Below are 19,389 nucleotides of genomic sequence, written 5' to 3'. Positions count from 1 at the left end.
TGTCTGCATGTATGAGATATATACATGCTGGAATCAGACTCTCATACTGTCTTCTCATCTTTAAAAAAAAATTAGTGTATCATGAACATTTTCCCTCTTTCAGTATCCATTTAGCAGACATTACAACAGTTAAAATGACTGTATAATCTAGTGTATGAGTATATAACATCAGGTTCATAATTTAAATAACGTGCTATTTTTATTCAAAATTTCCTTTGTTGTCTTATGTATTTATTTTCTATTATGTATATGGCTTTCACAGCTCCTTTTGTAGTAAATTTTTTTTGTAGCCATATATATATATATATATATATTTTTTTTTTTAGCAAAGTGTAATTATTAGTTAAGCATATTTTTAACAATTTGGACACAAATGGTCAAATTGTCCTTCAGAAAAGTTTATTAGCTTCCATGTCTATCAGTATAGTTCAGTCCTCCATATGCCAGCTGTTTCTTTAAGTACAGCTGGCCCTGTGTATTTGTGGGTTCCGAAGTGGGTTCAACTAACCACATATTGAAAATATTTCACGCACACACACGTGTGCGCGTGCACACACACACATTCAAGAACTGAGTTAAAGATTAAATATTAGAACAAAAGATCCTCCTAGTGCCCTTATCTATGAGGATTTAGGAGCTCTTATCTGAGGACCTGTGGGGGAAGAGATCAATATATATGTTTCTTATTACATCAGAATATCACGCTTTTATTATTTCTCTGTAAGTCTTTAGTGTTTGTTTGTATGCCTTTAATGAAATCTTAATGAAAGTTTCCACTATTTTAAATACTGCAAAAGCTGGTAAAACAAAAACTTAACAAATGAATCTGGAATTAAAATACATACTCTTATCTAGCCTCATTTATTTGCTAAAAATAATTTATCAATCACTAAGGAAAATCAGCTATTTCAAACTTTCCTATGACTGGGACAGATACTGCATTTAAAAAAAATCTATAAGATTAACCAGCTCTACATTTATTCTGATGAACTGGTCCAGTTAGCCTCTTTATCTGCTTGTGCTATTAAGAGGTAGAAGTTAAGAAAAAAAATATCCAGCTTAGGTTTAATATTTTTCTGAAAATGACTGAGCACATTTGAGAATAAATAGCAGATTGCCCCCTTGATATATACTTAAAGTGGATTTTGTAATGTGCTGTGGGATGGGAGATTTCTAAAATGCAGCCCCTGATATCAAGGTCTCTTATTATGGCTGTGGTGGCGCTGGGATTGGACAACAATTCATCTTCCTGGCAGAGATTCATTTAAGTGACTCCTAAGTACCTGAGTGTTGAATTTACCCCAGCCTGCCAGGAGCAAGGGGATCTTGAAGGACCTAGCTGTGTGTATTTATTTTTTTAGAAAGGATTAAATACCAATTTTTAACAGAGGCTGAGATCCGATAGTCTCTTTTTAACCTTTGCAGGGTATTCCCTGGTAAAAGAGCTCTGTTTTTGCCTAATATTTTTCTTAAAACAACAGCCCTTGCTATTTTAATCTGTCATTCCCTGGAGCAAAAGAGCATGGCTGAGCATCCGAGGTTACATTTCCTGTCTCTTATATAACTGAAGCTCCTCTTCAATATAGTATTTTGAACCTAATACAACTTTCTTTTTGTGTATGGGAGGCCTGTCGTTCTTCATATTCTTCTCTTTTATCTTCCTGTCTTCATTCCTTTCATCAGATCCAGCATTATATATTAAACAACCTAATCAGTTAAAAGGCATTTCAGGAATATTATTAGAAAATGTGGAAAGTGAGGAAGGTGCATTGGAGATTTATTCAGCACCTACAGTTTATATGAAAGAAGAGAGAATGGAGATCAGTGAAGTTAGGACTTTTCAAGGTTCACAAAGCAAGTTGACAGCTGATATTTTTTGTAACTCTACTCAGGTTGTGGATTAGTTTACATTGTAATTCTTGTGACAACAATGAAAATAATTCCCTGGTTTATTAATGGCTTCAAAAAGACTAAGTTAGCAATACAAATCCTCTAATGTTGTATGCAGAAAATACATATTGCTGTTTGCATAATTGGTTTTCTAGAAGCATGGATATAATGCTAAATAAATTGAAACATATTTCAATATTGTTGCATTGATACTTATTCTATAATACACTCATGTTTGCTTTGCACTATTCATATTGCATGTACTTAGAAATCCTTGAAAAACAGAGTTTAGAGAGAACTTTAATTAAAATAGTAATGAGCACTTGATTACCAAAATTGATTTTAATCATAAGAAAATATCCTTCTTCCTGATCTCTTGGCACCCTTGCTGTGCTCACAGTTTCTTTCTTGGAAAGGTGGACTTTTCTTGTTTTGTTTTTTTTTTTTTTTTGAGACGGAGTTTCGCCCTTGTGGCCTGGTCTGGAGTACAATGGCGCAATCTCAGCTCACCACAACCTCTGCCTCCCGGGTTCAAGCTATTCTCCTGCTTCAGCCTCCCGAGTAACTGGGATTACAGGCATGTACCACCACACCCAGCTAATTTTGTATTTTTAGTAGAGACGGGGTTGCTCCATGTTGGTCAGGCTGGTCTCGAACTCCTGACCTCAAGTGATCTTCCTGCCTCGGCTTCTCAAAGTGCTGGGATTCCAGCCATGAGTCACTGTGCCCGGCCAACTTTTCTTGTCTTGACAGCATATGCTGCTATGGTTTTCCCCAAATATCCTGTGGGACTTTTGTTCTGTCCCCTTTGTTCCCTCCTATTTTGCTTTTATCTCTTAAATTTAGCAGACTCCAAGTATTTTTCCTGGTTTCTTTTAATTTCTATCCCCATACTCTGTTTTGTCCAATATTTTCACAACAGTCATCTCTGTTTACATGATTTCAAGTACTATACTTTCAGCTTCTACATTTTTCCAACAACTGATACTGCCTGTTAAACATCTTCATTTTGATGTTTGCTGGTATAGCAGGTTCAATATGGCCATATGGGGACTCATTATCTGCTCAGCATTCTACAATTTACTTGCCCTCCTTATTCTCCTCTTTCTGTGTAATGCCACATTTCTCTCAGCTGCTTCTCTTTAGTTGCTCAGTCTCAACACCAGGAATAATTTTTCCCTATATCAATTCCTTATCCCTGACCTTCAAAGAATTGTTTTTAATGGTCTGAATGTGTATGTCCTGCAAAATTCCTATATTGAAACCTAATCTCCAAGGTGATGGTATTAAGAGGTGGTGCTTTGGGAGATGATTATTTCATGAAGGTGAATTCCTTACGAATGGGAGTAGTGCCCTTATGAAAAAAAAAAAGATGGAGGAGCTGATTTCCACCATGTGAGGATACATAGAGGGTGCTACCTATGAGAAACAGGCCCTCACCAGATATGAAACCTACCAACACCTCGATCCTGGACTTCCCAGCCTCCAGAACTGTGAGCTATAGATTTCTGTTGTTTTCAAATTACTTACTCAAAGGCAGGTTATTGTAACAGAATGCACGGACTAAGACAGTTTTCATCTTGGGAGATTTTACTACTGAAATGTTCTGTCGTTTATCCTGAGTCTTCTATTGCTGTCTTAAATCTTCATTTATGTCTTCATTAACTCTTTACAGACTTCCAAAAGAGTTACCTGTTGGTTTCTCTGCTTTTGAAAGTCTTAGCAAATCACCTTATAAACATATGTGATGTTAATCTGCTTAAAACATAGTCTCAGATCACATGCTCAAAGGCTTCCAATGGTCCCTACTGACTTATAAAGGTCTTCATCAAAACGTAGTAGTTTTTCGGGAAATGACTTCATACTACATTGCCATTGTTTTTTCTTTCACTTTTCAACAAATACTCTACATAAGTGCTTCTCAGATTTAAGGTGCATACAAATCAAGTGTAGGTCATTCACTGTCCTTGGAAAGTTTTATGTGCTTTTTTGGTTCTTTCCTGTACACTGTCTGCAATACCTTGCTGTCACATATCCCTTTATTATAAACCAAAACACATCTCACAGTCAACCTATCCAGCAAATCTCATTTGCTTGAATTTTATATTTTCCAAATTCCCAAACATCTATAGGTATATTCTTTGTGACACTTAACTGTATTACCTGGCATGATAGTTTCGCAAATAGAATGCAACAATTTTGAAGACAAGAACTATACTTCCTTTCACTCTGTGTCTCCCATAGATCTCGTACAACACTTCGCATGCAGTAGGTGGGTGCTTAATAACTATTGTTTAAATTATTCTACATGGTTGAGCCACACTGATAAAACAAACCACTAGTAAACAGATTTCAGATCATAATTAATGTTTGTGATATTTCCTGTAAACTGGAAAAGCTGAGATTCTCTTTAGCAGTGGCCTTTTCAGAATTGTTTGCGTAAATTCCAAATATAAAACTCTGCTCTATTGTGAAAACTATTTCAGATGTCAAGTCAACTTAGTGTTTGAAACTAAAGAGGAAAATGCTAAGTATTAATGAATATAAAGAAGGTTAAATATTTTTATTTTTTATTATTAGTATTTTTTAACAGGAAAACCTAAATTGGTAAAAATAAGTAGGAGGAGGATGTTACTGCAGTGAACTGGGTTGCTTTACCAATTTATTCCACAGATTGTTTGAGAAGGGCCATGTGTTCTCAATGAAGTGAGATCACCACATGTTGTCTCAGCGTGTCACCATTCAAGCAGAAGGAGAATTGTGTCCATTGTTAAGAAGTGGGAATTGCCAGAGATGAAAACTTAAAAGAAAAAATGCCCCTGGGGTTCTCATTCAGCTATTCACATTTCTTGTGCTGTTAATACATGCCAAGCAATGTGTTTTGGATTCAGAACTGAAAGGCATCATCTTTTTCCTGTAATCAGCTAAAAAATCTAGGGGGAGAGATATAAAAATAAACAGTCACTAATAAAGTAATGTGACAAGTAGTGGTTAATTAGGGAAACTACAGAGTCTAAAAGAATACAAAGGATATGTTTGGTAGAACAGGTAGGAGAGGACATTTCAAACTGAGCAGTGTTTCTGAGAGAAGTAGTCTTTTCCTTCCTTCCTTCCTTCCTTCCTTCCTTCCTTCCTTCCTTCCTTCCTTCCTTCCTTCCTTCCTCCCTCCCTCCCTCCCTCCCTCCCTTCTTCCTTCCTTCCTTCCTTCCTTCCTTCCTTCCTTCCTTCCTTCCTTCCTTCCTTCCTTCCTTCCTCCCTCCCTCCCTCCCTCCCTCCCTTCTTCCTTCCTTCCTCCCTTCCTTCCTTCCTTCCTTCCTTCCTTCCTTCCTTCCTTCCTCCCTCCCTCTCTCCCTCCCTCCCTTCTTCCTTCCTTCCTTCCTTCCTCCCTCCCTCCCTCCCTCCCTCCCTCCCTCCCTCCCTCCCTCCCTTCTTTCTTGCTTGCTTGCTTGCTTTCTCTTCATGATTAACCCCCTAAGGAACCTTTTCAGAGCCTTGTTCTAAACAGTAGTACTTGCTCCCAATACAATGTCAATACCACAGACATATTGAATGTTCCTTTTTGTATGGTGGTCTGTTGAAGAGCTACAAACCTCTGTAATACCTACAGTTTTTTTCATCCTCTAACAACCAATTTTTATCTATTTGTGGCGATAAGACTCCCACTGAGAATGCCTGGCATCGTAGTACTAGCATGCCTAGATCTTGTCAACTAATTTCATTCCCCTAGGGTCAATTTTGGCAACCTTTTTGTGCTGGAGTGGCCTCACATTGTTTTCCTTTCCTTGATTTTAGCTATTTTTAAAAAAAATCTGATTATGGCTTAAAGATTGCAACTAACTGGCATTTGGGGTTATCCCTCTGCATTTAGTAGGCTGAGATACATCTGCAAGTAAGAGAAAAGTAACAACAGTGGTTTACACAAGCGTTTGTTGCTCACTCTGGGTGTAGGACTCTGTTCAGTGCTGTCTTGAAGCAGTGTAACTGAAAGTAATCCCAGACTACTTTCAGTTACACTGCTTCGCCAACTCTAGGAAGTGGCCCTTGTCCAAGTTGGCTTCTACAGCCTGCGTAGCGGGAGGAAGGAACATAGAAGTAGAGAGATGGTCATGTGACAGCTGCCTCTTAATGGAGGTATCTAGAAATCTGCCACATGGCACTCTGACTCATAGCGCATTGGCCACAGTTTAGTCACATGCCCACTCCTGGCTACACAGGAGATTAAATATTGTCATCTTTACTCTGGTGACCATATGCCCAGCTGAAATGGAAGAATGAGGGAATGGTTACTGGGGGACTTCTAGTGCTGTTGTTAGTTTCCTTGCTAAAAACTTTTGTTTTAAAGAAATTATTTTTGCTAGACAAGTAAAATTGTAACATTTACTGAAATTAAAATAAAACATATTAAAATGATCCACAGTCTAACATGTAACAAATTAAACTGCTTTCATAGTTTTCCATCATAAAATTCTTATCTAGGCATGATTTTTACATTGTTACAATTAGCAGTCAGATATAATTGTTTCTTTTTCAGTTTGTTATAAGTAGTATTCTAGGTTGTTATATAATCCTCATAATTTTAAGGGCTTTAGAGATGCTGCAATAAACATTTTCATGTATATTAACTTTTCCTTGTTTAGGATAATTTTCCTAATCTATGTGCCTACCAAAAGTAGGGTAATTGGATCAAAGGTTATAATCGTTTTACATGTCTTGAAACACAAGAAAAAAATATTTCTCCAAAAAGAATCTTCCAATTTTGTCACTTTGTTTTATTAGTGATTGTTTATTTTTCATCACTTTTATTAATTAGATATGACACTGTCTGCTTGATTACCAAATAGTCTTATTTTATGGATTTAAAAAGCCACATTACTCTTATTTCGATATTTTAATAAGATGACATTTATACATATATATTAAATATTATCTTACTAACTTTAATTCCAATTACTCATATACTTTCTTCAAATGTTAGTATTTTAAATACCAATTTGCACAAGCTTTCTATACAATATAGATATGGTCTTTGGAATGTAAATTTTGCTGCAGATATGTGTCTAAATTTGTTTTCTAGTTATCATAAAATCATTATTATTATCATTCCACTGATCTTTCTTCCCTCATATTCTCTGTCAAAATGCATTCTTCAGGAAATAAAAAATTAAAGGACCAGTCAAAATACACGTCAAACACCAATGAAAAACAAATGTCAGCTCAAACATTGCTTAGCCAAGGCAACGTTTATTTTAATAAATTTTCCTCTCTGATTAGTTTTCTCTTGAGCACTGCTAAAATAAACGCACACACACAGAATCAACGTTCAGGATTTTCTAAGTATTTGCTGTAATTGTGTGGTTTAATCCATTAGAAACTAGAAGAACATAGTGCTGTTCACACTCCGCTGGGGGAAACACAATTTCACAGTTTGGTTCCCAGCGCTGCCTTGCAGGGCTGCTATGGTAATATGTTTCTGGCTCTGGACATGCAAGCACAAGTCTCTCACTTTGGCTTCTCAATGGGGAAGGAGAGAAACACTAGAGGAAACAGCAATTAGATCAATATATAATAATACAAAGCTATAGAATTGTTCCCCATCTTCCTATGTACATTACCGAAGTAGTATGACTCTTTCCCACTCAAACAATGATTTGTTTTTTCAAGAAGACTGGGTCTGATCTGTACAAGCTGAAGCACAGGAAGCAGCCTGAGAAACTAAGGAGCTGAACATTCTGTATGTAGAGCATTATTAGCTGGGTTTTTTGTTTGTTTTTAACTAGAAGAAAAGAAATGACCAAATCCAAGAATTTAATCAGTCATGAGATTTTGGCTGAAAACTTTTTCATGGATAAGATTTAAAAAGTCTGTTACTAAAATTTGTTATGAAAATAAACCAATTTAAGGGACAGAATCTCATTACATGCAGGGTAGTGGCCATTATCATTTATGTTTTTGTGATTCTTTTTTTAAAAAAAAACCTGTCACTAAGCAACCAGAAGAGTCTAACATTGCTTGAGCAAGTGCTACTGCAGTGCTGTGGAGACATATGACATCAGACTTCTCACTGACACTGCCTTCTACCAGAGACAATATGATATATGAGAAAATGACCTGGCTTTGAGCTCAGCTAAATCTGGGGACACATTGCAGCTCATTCACTCCCTTCTTTGTCCCTGGGTAAGTTTACTAACCTTTCTGTCTCTCTTTATTGTAAGATTTCTAAAAAGTGATATAGATACCTTGCAAGGTAGGTGTGAAGATCTTTGATAATGTATATGGAATATCCACTGTAATGGCTATAATGAAGTGGGAATTAAATAACTGATAGTTACTACTCTTCTCTCTAACCCAATTTTCCTACATTTTTTTTTTCCTGGAAATGTATGGCAAATATTTCTTAATTTTGTTTGTACCTCCATGGCCATTTTTTTTCTATGTCCATGGAAGACACAGTTAATTGATTATGGTGCTGTATTCTACCATGTTTAGATATTCTTTAAATCTAATTATCTTATAAATTTGCTGAGGAAGATACTACATTATGTATTTTATTTTTTTGTATGTATTATAATTTCCAGTATACATTGCATACAAGAAAAGACACATTCATTGTATGATTTTTCCATTTTGGCATTTGAATCATACTATAGTTTAATTTTGTACAATACTGGAAAAATGAAAGAAGTAGAAATTAATTTGTGCCATAATATTGAAAAAAAAAAATATATATATATATATATATTTCCCCAGGTTAGTCTTGAACTCCTGACCTCAAATGATCCTCCTGCCTCAGCCTTCCTGGTAGCTGGGATTACAGGTGTCTGCTACCAAAAGTAAAATGAGTTTTGTTTTGAGAGCTGATACTGAGTAGAATCGGATTCTATTATAAATAGATTCATAACTCTAGCCTGGCTAGGTTAACTCTCACCTGATTAATCTCTGCTAGTTTCAGGAAGAATCCAGAATTTTAAGGGGCAAAGAGTCCCTAGCACTTCTTTGTTTCTTGTCTGTGATGGTGCTGAATGCTCTGAGAATGTCCAGAAGCAAGTGAGCGTATGGAAACCATACCATTAGGGAATGGTGAAAGTACTGCCTCAAGCACTAGGCCTGCGCTGCCCAAAAGTGGGACAGCAGTTGGTGTCAATCTGAAGCAAAAGTTCCCAAAGACTATTTCTTCAAGGAAGGTGGGGAGAGTTGTCATAGACAGTGCTATGGTTTAAATGTGTCCCTCCAAAAGCATGTGTTGGAAATTTAATCCTCAATGCAACAGCGTTGGGAGGTGTTTAGGCCATGAGGTCTCCACTCTCATGAATGGATTAATGCTAATTATAAGAGGGTTTGAGGCTGTGAGTGTCATCTCTTGCTCACTTCCTCTCACTTGCACTGTTACCTTGTGTCATGGGATGATGCAGCAAGAAGATCCTCATCAGACATGGCCTGGGACATGATCTTGGACCTCCTTGCCTCCAGGACCATGAGTCAACTAAGTTTCTTTTCTTTATAAATTACCCAGTGTCTGGTATTCTGTTATAGAAATACAAAATGGACTGAGAGAGTTTTAATAATTGTCTTTTTTACTGTTATTCTTTATTTGAGAGATGGAACCCACATATTGAGTGAATAGTAAACAAATCTCCCTTTAGGAATGAAAAGAAAAACATTTAAATTCAGGACAATCTCTCTATTGATATGGTAGGCAGAATTCTGAAATGACTCTCAAAATTCCCTCATACCCTAGAGTACATGTCCTGTATTATTCACTCCTCTTGAGTGATAATAGAATGAACCTCACTCCTGTGATTAGGTTCCATTAGATGAGAAAGGTGAGGAAATTTTGCTGGTAGAATTAAGCCTGCAAATAAGGTGATTTTGAGATAATCACATGAAAATTATCCTAGGTAGGCTTGATCTAATCAGTCAAGCCATTAGAAGACCCTGAGGTCTTCCTGATGTTGGAGAGATTTGAAGCAACAGTGATGTTTTCTTCTTGGCCTTAAAGAAGCAAATCGTCATTGCGTGGAGAGGGCACCATGGAAGGAAGAGTAGGTGGCTTCTAGAAGCTAGAATAATACGTGGCTGACAGCCGGCAATAAAGCAGCAATCTCAGTTTTACAGCTGCAAGGAAATGAATTTTGACAATAACCAGTGAGCTTGAAAGAGGACCCTGAGTCTCAGATAAGAACATAGTCCCAGCCAACACTTTGATTTCACTCGGTTAGACCCTGAGATGATGATGCAATTAACCAGTGTCCAGATTCATCAAATCTGTGAGATAATACATTTGCATGATTCTGAACCTCTATGTTTGTAATGATTTGTTACACAGCAATGGAAAACTAATACTCTTGGCTAAGAAAAAAAAATGAATTCCTTATTTTTTTTTCCTCCCATAAAGGAAAACATTACTTGTATTTCTTAAAGCCAATTATTTCACTTAGGGGTGTCTTTAAAATTTAATTTTACTATTTATTTATTTATTTTCAATGGAATCAGAATCTTTATTACATATGCCCTTTAAGAACACAGGAAGAAAAGATAGCCATGTACAAAGGGTTTTTTATTTTCCAAATATACGTATTTTATTTTATTTTGAAGTTCTGGGATACATGTGCAGGACATGGAAGCTTGGTACATAAGTAAACATGTGCCATGGTGATTTGCTGCACCTATCAACCCCTCACCTAGGTATTAAGCCCTGAATGCATTAGCTATTTATCCTGATGCTCTCCCTCCCCCAAACCCCAATGCTGAAAGGCCGCAGCATGTGATTTTTCCCTCCCTGTGTCCATGTGTTCTCATTTTTCAGGTCCCACTTATAAGTGAGAACATGTGGTGTTTGGTTTTCTGTTTCTGCATTAGTTTGCAGAGGATAATGACTTCCAGCTCCACCCATGTCCCAGCAAAGGACCTGATCTCATTCCTTTTTATGGCTGCATAGTATTCCATGGTATATATGTACCACATTTTCTTTATTTAGTCTATTGTTGATGGACATTTGGGTTGATCCCATGTCTTTGCCATTGTGAATTGTGCTGCAAATAAACACGTGTGCATGTATCTTTATAATAGAATTATTCATATTTCTGTGGGTATATACCCAGTGATGAGATTGCTGGTTCAAATGGTGTTACTGGTTCTCAGTCTCTCAGGAATCGCCACACTGTCTTCCACAATGGTTGATCTAATTTACATTCCCACCAACAGTGTAAAAGTGTTCCTATTTCTCCATAGTCATGCCAACATCTATTGTTTCTTGACTTTTTAATAATCATCATTCTGACTGGCATGAGATGGTATCCTATCGTAGTTTTGATTTGCATTTCTCTAATGATCAGTGATGTTGAACTTTTTAAAACATATGTTGTTGGCTACATAAATCTCTTTTTTTTGAAAAGTATCTGTTAGTATCATTTGCCTACTTTTTAATGGAGTTGTTTGTTTTATTCCTGTAAATTTATTTAAATTTCTTATAGATTCTGGATATTACACCTGTGTTAGATGGATAGATTGAAAAAATTATCTCTCATTCTGTAGGTTGTCTTTTCACTCTGATGATAGTTTCTTTTGCTGTGCAGAAGCTCTTTATTTCAATTAGATTCCATTTGTCAGTTTTTGCTTTTGTTGCAATTGCTTTTGGCAATTGCATCATGAAATGTCTGCCCGTGCCTATGTCCTGAAAGGTATTTCCTGTATTTTCTTCTAGAGTTTTTATAGTTTGGTGTTTTACATTTGTCTTTAATCCATCTTGAGTTAATTTTTGTATAAGGTGTAAGAAAGACATCGAGTTTCAATTTTCTGCATGTGACTAGCCAGTTTTTCCAGCACCATTTCTTAAATAGGGAATATTTTCCCCATTGCTTGTTTTTATCAAGATTGTTGAAGATTTGAAGGTGTGTAGCCTTATTTCTGGGTTATTTACTCTGTTCCATTGGTCTATGTGTCTGTTTTGTACCAGACCATGTGGTTTTGGTTACTGTAGCCTTGTGTATGATTTCATGTCTGGTAGTGTGATGCCTTTAGTTTTGCTCTTTTTGCTTAGGATTGCCCTGGCTATTAGGGCTTGTTTTTTGGTTCCATATAAATTTTAAAGTAAGTTTTTTCTAATTCTGTGAGGAAATTCAATGGTAGTTTAATGGGAATAGCAATGAATCTATAAATAACTTTGGGCAATATGGCCATTTTCACGATATTGATATCCATGAGCATGAAATGTTTTTCTATTTGTTTGTGTCCTCTCTGATTTCCTTGAGCAATGGTTCGTAGTTCTCCTTGAAGAGGTTCTTCACTTCCCTTGTTTGCCATATTCCTAGGTATTTTATTCTCTTTGTAGTAATTTTGAATGAGAGTTTATTCATTATTTGACTCTCTGTTTGTCTATTATTGATGTATAGGAATGCTTGTGACTTTTGCATTGATTTTCTATCCTGAGGCTTTGCTGAAGTTGCTTACCAGCTTAAGAAGCTTTTGGGCTATGGGGTTTTCTAGATATAAATTCATGTCATCTGCAAATAGGGGGAGTCTGACTTCCTATCTTTCTATTTGGATGCCCCCCCTTTTTTTTTCTTGCCTGATTGCACAGGCCAGGACTTTTGATGCTATGTTAAATAGGAAGGTTAAAATAGTGTATCCTTCTCCTGCACCAGTTTTCAAGGGGAATGTCCAGCTTTTGTTCATTTAGTATGATGTTGGCTGTGGGTTTATCAAAGATGGCTCTCATTATTTTGAGACATATTTCTTCAATAACTAGTTTATTGAGAGTTTTTAATATGAAAGGATGTTAAATATTATTGAAAGCTTTGATCTGCATCTATTGAGTAATCAGGTGATTTTGTCTTTAGTTCTGTTTATGCACTGAATCACATTTATTGATTTGCATATGTTGGACCAACCTTAAATCTCAGAAATAAAGTCTACGTGATTGAGGTAGATAAGCTTTTTGATGTGCTCCTGAATTCAGTGTGCTGGTATTTTGTTAGGGATTTTTGCATTGAGGTATATAAAGGATATTGGCCTAAAATGTTCTTGTTTTGTTGTATCTCTGCCAGGTTTTGGCATTAGGATGATGCTGGACTTATAGAATGAGTTAGAGCACCTCCTCCTCAATTTTTTGAAATACTTTAAGCAGGAATAGTACCAATTCTTATCTGTACATCTGGCAGAATTCAGCTGTGAACCCGTCTGGCCCTGGGGTTGTTTTGGATGGGAGGCTATTTATTACTAACTCAATTTCAGAGCTTGTTATTGGTCTGTTCAGGAATTCAGTTTCTTCCTGGTTTAGTCTTGGGAGGGTGCATATGTTCAGAAATTTATCCATTTTTTTCTAGATTTTCTAGTTTATGTGCATAGAAGTGTTCATAATAGTCTCTGATGGTTGTTTGTATTCACATGGGGTCACTGGTAACATTCTCCTTGTTATTTCTGATTCTGTTTATTTGCATCTTCTCTCTCTTCCTTTTTATTAGTCTAGCTAGTAGTCTATTTTATTAATTATTTTCAAAAAAACCAGTTCATGAATACATTGATCTTTTGAATAGCTTTTTTGTGTCTTGATTTCCTTCAGTTTAGCTTTGAGTTTGGTTATTTCTTGTCTTCTGCTAGGGTGGGGATTTGTTTCTTATTGAAAGCCTTTATCTGTATCTGTCGAGGAATCAGTGGTTTTTGTCTGTAGTTCTGTTTACTTCCATTTCTCTAGTTTTTTTTAGTTGCGTGGTTAGGTTGTTAACTTGAGGTCTTTCTAACTTTTTGATGTGGGCATTTCGTGCTATAAATTTTGTTCTTATTACTGCCTTAGATGTGTCCCAGAGATTCTTGTATGTTGTATCATTGTCCTTATTCGTTTCAAAGAACTTCCTGATTTCTGCCTGAATTTCATTATTTACCCAAAAGTCATTCAGGAGCAGATTATTCAATTTTCATGTGATTGTAGGGTTTTGAGTGAATTTCTTGGTCTTAATTTCTAATTTGACTGTGCTGTGCTCCAAGAGATTATTTGTTATGATTTTAGTTACTTTGCATTTTCTGAGGAATGTTTTACTTTCTATTATGTGATCAATTTTAGAGTATATGCCATGTGGTGATGAGAAGAATGTGTATTCTGTTGTTATTGGGTGGAAAGTTCTGTAGATAACTATGAGGTCCATTTGGTCCACTTCTGAGGGAAGATTCTGAATATCTTCATTAATTTTCTGTCTCAGTGATCTGTTCAATATTGTCAGTGAGTGTTAAAGTCTCCCACTATTATTGTCTCTTTGAAGGTCTCTAAGGACTTGTTTTATAAATCTGGGTGCTTCTGTGTTGGGCGCATACATATTTAGGATAGTTAGATCTCCTTGTTAAATTAAACCATTTACCATTCTGTAATGCCCTTCTTTGTCTTTTTTTAACTTTGTTGGTTTAAGGTCTGTTTTGTCGGAAACTAGGAATGTAAGCCTTAATTTTTTTTTTCTGTTTTCCATATGCTTAGTTGATTTTCCTCTGTCCCTTTATTTTGAGTCTATGTGTGTCATTGTATGTGAGATGGGTCTATTGAAAACAGCATAGCAATTGGGACTTTGTTCTTTATCCAGTTTGCCATTTTATATTTTTTAATTGGAGAATTTAGCTCATTTACATTTAAGGTTAGTATTAATATGTGTGGATTTGATCCTGTCATCATGATGATAGCTGGTTATTTTGCAGACTTGTTTATGTGGTTGCTTTCTAGTGTCACTGGTCTTTGCACTTCAGTGTGTTTTTGTAATGACTGGTAATGGTCATTCTTTCCGTATTTAGTGCTTCTTTCAGACCTTGTAAGGCAGATCTGGTCATAATGAATTCCTTCAGCATTTGCTTGTCTGAAAAGGATCTTATTTCTTCTTTGCTTATGGAGCTTAGTTTGGAAGGATATGAAACTCTGGGTTGGAATTTATTTTCTTCAAGAATGTTGAATCTTGGCCCCAAATTTCTTCTGGTTTGTAAGGTTTCAGCTATTAGTCTGATGGGCTTCCCTTTGTAGGTTACCTGACCTTTTTATCTAACTGTCTTTAATATTTTTTTCTTTCATTTTAACATTGGAGAATCTAATGGTTATGTGTCTTGGGGATAATCTTCTTGTGAAGTATCTTACTGGGGTTCACTTCATTTTCTGAATTTGAATATTGGCCTCTCTAACTAGTTTGGGGAAGTTCTCAGGGATGATATTCTGAAATATGTTTTTCAAGTTGGTTCCATTCTTCCCATCTCTTTCAGGGACATCAATGAGTCATAGATTTGGTCTCTTTACATAATCCCATGTTTCCTGGAGATTTTTTTCATTCCTTTTCTTTTTTCTCTATTCTTGACTGCCTGTCTTATTTCAGAAAGCCAATCTTTAAGCTCTGAGATTTTTCCTCTCTTAGTCTCTTCTGCTTTTATTACTTGTGATTGCATCGTGAAATTCTTGTAGTATGGTTTTCAGCTCTGTCAGGTTGGTTACATTCTTTTCTATACTGACTATTTTGTCTGTCAGCTCATGAATTGTTTTATCATGATTTTTGGCTTCCTTGCATTGGGCTTCAACGTACTCCTGTAGCTCAATAATTTGTGTTCCTATGCATATTATGAATTCTATTTCTGTCATTTCAGCCATCTCAGTTTGGTTCATAACCTTTGCTGGAGAGGTGATGCGGTCATTTGAAGGAAAGATGCCACTCTGCTTTTTGAGTTTTTACTGTTCTTGCACTGATTCTTTCTCATCTTTGTGGGCTTATGTACTTTCAGTCTTTGAGGTTGTTGACCTTTGGAAGTTTTTTTTTTTCTTGTATCCTGTTTGATGACCTTGAGGGTTTGATTGTGCTATTGGGTGGGTTTAGCTGACTGGCTTTATTTCTGGGAGATTTTAGTGGCCAACTTTCAGCTAAAAAGTCTAGCTCTGGGAGACTTGTATTGGGCCTCAACTTTGTTCTCTGGTTCCTTGAGGTTTGGAATCCCCTGTGCTGGGTGTCCAAGATACTGCAGCTGTGGCAGAGTGCTAGTGCGTGCCAGAGGGGCTCCCTTCCTGTGAGCAGAGGAACCACAGTGGCAGAGGAAGGAAGCAGTGGAGGGGTGAGCAGGGGACCCCTTCTGGAGACTGTACGTGGTCATGCTAGAGATGGTATTGGCTCAGGGGCTGGGTGCTGGCTGGCTCTGGTCTGGATGCCTTCTCTGCTCCCTGCAAGCAGGAGTGATTGCTCAAAGAGGGGGAGGATCTCCTATTCTCTATATAGTGTTAGTGCAAGGGCAGGTCACTAGGAAAGTCAGAATTTGCTGGCTCTGTGCCCAGCAAGGCTCAGTCTGCAATGGTGGTCACAGAAGTGGAGGTGTGGCTGGACTTCACTTGTGTGCACTGTTGGACTAGGTAAGCAAAACCTGCCTGTGCAGATAACCACCAGCAAAGTGATGTGTGCTGGGAGGGAGTGGGTGGTCTGGTGCTCACCCATAGGGGCTACCTCACTGGAGTTCTCCACCAGTCAGGCATGATCTGCCAGCACCGGAGCTGTCTTTATGTTCAGTTTATATATGTGCTTCACAATTGATTCATCCATATTAACTTAAGTCTACATTTATGTTAGCTAAAGAAAGTAGATAATGAAAACAATTATTTAGACGAGCAAAGCAGAGAAAGTGATCATCTGAGGCAAAATGTTTTATATTTGAATTGAAATGAAAAACCATATGTATATATATTACTTTTCAATTTTGTGTCATTTTTGGAAAAATATTATATTTTTTAGTCATTTAAACTATAACCCCTAGAGTCAGTTTTGAGCTGCCTCTACAATAGCCCATGCTTATCTCTACTAAACTTTCCATGTAACCCATTACCAAGCTCTATAATTTCTATGTCCTCAATATCTATACATCTAATTCTTTCTTTTCTTTGTCTTTGTTTTTTTCTCCAAGACAGCCCTTCACAGCAATATCTTAACAAGTCTTCTCTTCAATTAAATACCCCACATATAAAGATTAATTGTGCATTTTACTTCAAAGCATTAAAATATTTTTCATTGTTGATTCATGAAAGGGTCCTCTGCTTACTAAAGTGCTTCTGCAATGTGACTTCCTACCATGTGATTGGCAACATCTCAACTTCTTCTTTCCATGAACCCCAAAGGAACTCAAATCCACAATACAGCCAAACACATCCTTTCTTTTTTGACCTTTGTCTTTTTGTTGTAGCTTCTGCTAGATCTTCATTTTCAAATTCATACTTTCAAAATCTTACACTAATGTTAGGATCCTATTCATCAAGCATCAGAGTCCCATTCATCAAGGATCAGGGTCCCGTTCACAAAGCATTTACTTCAGGAGACAATCCTTGATCTCCCCTACCTGATGAAGTCACTCCTCTGGGCCCTGTTAGCGTTCTCTGTCCCCCTATATCACTTATATCCTGATTATTAATATACATATTTGTAGGGTTATCTTATTAACAACCTTGTACTCTCCTGACACTGTGACACTGTGACTATCATCTTAAGAATAAAATTTCTTATTTATAATTTCATTCTCCACATTGCCTAATTTTGCATCTTACAATGCTATTTACCAGTTTTTCATATGTATATGAGAACTAAATTGAATTTTTATTTTTTGACATATAATAAAAAAGCATTTCATTTATAAAAGGAAGCATATAGTTGAAATAAGTAGAAGTGAAGAAGTATTTAGTTGTGATCAAATATATTGGGAAAATTTGCTGTTCTAGTTTTTAATACACCAGAGTTCTATTTTAGTTAGATTATTTTTCTCTTTTAACCCTTTTCTCCCTTATGTTCTTTCATTTTTGCTATGTATGTGTGCACATAGACACAGTGTGACTATTTCTCTTTGCTGATATCAAAGAACTTTTTCTCTATTTGATTTTTCCCTAGGGTTAGGCAGAGTGATCTAGAATAAACCAAATTTGACATGAATCCTTACCCAGTTCTACAAATGTCAAAGTTTTAAATTGCATAACTCTGTATAGAATTTATGAAATCTTGACTTACTCTTGGATTCTGCTTTAAGCAACAAAACATACCATGCTTAAAATTGAGTTCATCTGGAGAACACAAAGCAATGTCAAAAAACACTCTTCAGAATATCGCTTCCTCAGAAATATCTCAGGATACTCAACATACCTATCTATAAAACAGCAGACTTCGAAGCTGTGGAAGTGAATAAAACTTACATTAGTCGGTGACTTCCCTGTGGGAAGAAGGGCGGCCGTGCAAATGCAGAGTAGAGGCTCTATGAAGTCTGTATATGTTTGGGGGTATTTTCAGCAGCTGTTCTTTCAAAAGTCGTTTCGTTTGTGGCTTTTTTGGTGATTTTGTGCAAAATAACTTGGATACATTTAATCTTTACATTTTCAGAAGAAACCTGCTCAGTTTGGAGTATGATCACTTCTTTTGAAATGTTGATGTCGAAAGCCGCATGTAGATCTTTTGAGAGGCCACATGCTTGGGATTCTATTTTTAAATGTTCATGACAGCTTTTACACTCTCCTGAGCATGCTGGATCTAAGTTTCTACTGAAGCATGTAATTACCAGCAATGACTTAGCATCTGCCATGTGGTGCCAAGTAATGGTAAATGGAAGCAATGTCAGAAAGAGAAGATTGGCAAGTTGGAAATAGTGAGATGACTCAGAGACTCACATACTCCGGCAAACACTCTCACCATTGCTAGTAGCACAAGAGAACTTTATTTACAAGGAATGCTTATGTAGTATTTAAAGTGCCCTACATCAGATAAAATAAAAGGGCTGCTTTGTTGTTATTATTGTTCGGAACAAAGACATAACATCATTGATTGAATGCCCTACCCTTCCCACACTATTTCTTACCTAACTTGTCATTTTATTTTACTACCTCCACTATTTGGCTTGCTCCTTTGGAGGAGAATATTATCTATAGGAGGTAACTCTCAAAACACATAGCTATAAGATGAAAGACCTAGGGAAGGGGTTGAAGATGAAAGTGTAATTTAGCTTTTGGGGTATATAGGAATAACCTGTAGAGACTATTAAAACTACAAAATTCCTGGACCCAGCCTTCAGAGACTCAAATTCAGTAGGTTTGGAATTAAACTGAGCAATCTTCATTTTTCTGAAGCACTGAGACCTTGGATCAGATGGGAAAGATATCACTCTAACTCGAAAAAAACTATCTTTTAGCCTCTGCCTTAGTCCATTGGTGTTGTCATAAAGGAATACTTGAGACAGAGTAACTTATAAGAAAAGAGGTTTATTTGTCTCAGGGTTCTGTAGGTTGTATAAGAAGCATGACACCAGCATCTGCTTCTATTCTGGGCTTTAGTCTGTTTCTACTCACAGCAAAAGGTTAAGGGGAGTTGGTGTGTGCAGAGATCACACGGCAAGAGAGGAAGCAAAAGAGAACTGGGGTTGGAGAAATGTTAGGCTCTTTTTAACCGCCAGATCTCACAGGGACTGAGGAACTAATAGAGCTACAGTGAGAATCCACTTCCTAAATACCATGAGAACAGCACCAAGCCATTCATGAGG

At 36.7% G+C, this 19,389-nt stretch overlaps 1 long non-coding RNA gene across 1 annotated transcript in view; it reads left to right on the top strand.

The window, feature by feature from the left end:
- Positions 1-7,917: 7,917 nt before the first annotated feature.
- The window catches only part of LOC123571752 (uncharacterized), a 57,856-nt gene continuing 46,384 nt past the window's right edge, over positions 7,918-19,389 (top strand). Inside the window, exon 1 of the long non-coding RNA XR_006695958.3 lies at positions 7,918-8,064. This is a non-coding gene — a long non-coding RNA (uncharacterized lncRNA). The remainder of the gene's footprint in view (positions 8,065-19,389) is intronic.

This window comes from Macaca fascicularis, chromosome 2 (assembly GCF_037993035.2).
Source record: "Macaca fascicularis isolate 582-1 chromosome 2, T2T-MFA8v1.1".
Taxonomy (NCBI): domain Eukaryota; kingdom Metazoa; phylum Chordata; class Mammalia; order Primates; family Cercopithecidae; genus Macaca; species Macaca fascicularis.
Note: the sequence above shows the minus strand (reverse complement) of the source record. Positions and strands in the feature narration are given on the sequence as shown.